Source organism: Acanthisitta chloris, unplaced genomic scaffold, assembly GCF_000695815.1.
Source record: "Acanthisitta chloris isolate BGI_N310 unplaced genomic scaffold, ASM69581v1 scaffold1433, whole genome shotgun sequence".
Lineage (NCBI taxonomy): Eukaryota > Metazoa > Chordata > Aves > Passeriformes > Acanthisittidae > Acanthisitta > Acanthisitta chloris.
In genome coordinates, this window is record NW_008664094.1 from 5688 (window position 1) to 7131 (window position 1444).

Below are 1444 nucleotides of genomic sequence, written 5' to 3' on the forward strand. Positions count from 1 at the left end.
TTTAGTATTTGTGAAATGCTGTTTCTGATATGTCCCATTTTAAGGAATTCAAACCCAAGAGTGATAAGTCTTCCTCTAAAAGCAATCCCTAGCATTTCCAACCAACCAAGCCAACAAAGCTTAATTTAATGGCAAAGTTTATTCATTTTTTAACAATTAAAAGACAAAACATTTAAAATTTGCAGTTCAAAACATGCACATTCACCAAAATGCCAAATGACATTTAACACTGCATAGAACTGAATGTGTTACTAAAAGAACTATTTAAAAAACACAGTGCATTTAACATCCAGTTAAAACTAAACCTGAGAAACTATCATAAACACCGAGTCAAAAAGTCTTCATTCATGCAGCTTCATAATTTCCACGACAGTTTCAGCAGTAATGGCTTAGTGGAGCTGTAAAACCTCACTGCTTTCTGCAGCGGCTCAGACGTATCAAACACTGAAAATCGTCATGAAAAATTGCATTGGAGTAGAAAAACAATGTGAATGCAGTTATGGCTTCTATTCTACAAAAAAAAGAAACGCCATAAAGTATGACTTCAAACAAACTCGTTCTGGTCACAGCTTTGCAATTACAAATCACACTCCACATGGAAATACTTTCATTTCATATCAACCCTCTAAAGTGCCCAACTCTGCACATCATTGCTAAGATGAGCAGTCCTTGTACTCACAAACAGTCCAGTTGAAGCCTATGTGAGCAGCAGTTTGCATATGCAGGAACCAGGTTTGGAATGCTAAAATATTCCTTTGTTTATTAAGATCCATTGGTTAACAGCAAAGAAACTGGGGGAGTGAGGGCAGAGCGGGGGAAGGAGAAACTCTGGTTGAGTTTTGTCACCAGTGAAAACATCCAGTACCAAGAAAGCTGAACTGACAAACTCATTTGCTTACATAGCACTAGCTCCTCGATATATTATGAGCAGACTTTTAACGAAGGCATTGAAAAACAGGGATCAGCAACCACCATGCATTGCCTCAGAACACTTAGAAATATTTGCCTCATGCAGACAGAATGACAAATTCATCAGAACTACAAGTGCTTTTACACACTACACGAGAAAAAAAGGGAAAGTAACTTCTCTCCTGAAATTTAACACATATTCCAAATTACTCATCGTTCAAGACGAGTTCAAATCTCGTAACAGAAGTCTTAAGACACTTAACATGCATCTTTGCAACACGGTGAATTTTATGGATGCATGTGGACATATAGGAATCTTCGGCGATCTCTTAGTGTTCCAAAATATTTTATTTATCGCTTTATACAAATAGAAGGATGACTAAGTATAAATCTGTTGAAACTGCTTTGCAAAAATATGTGTAAAATTAGGAAATGGCAAGAAAAAATTCCAGATACAAATTATCAATAGGTTTGCTAAAATTTGTTTCCAGTTACTCTTTTGAATAATTTTTATATATATATATATGTCTATATT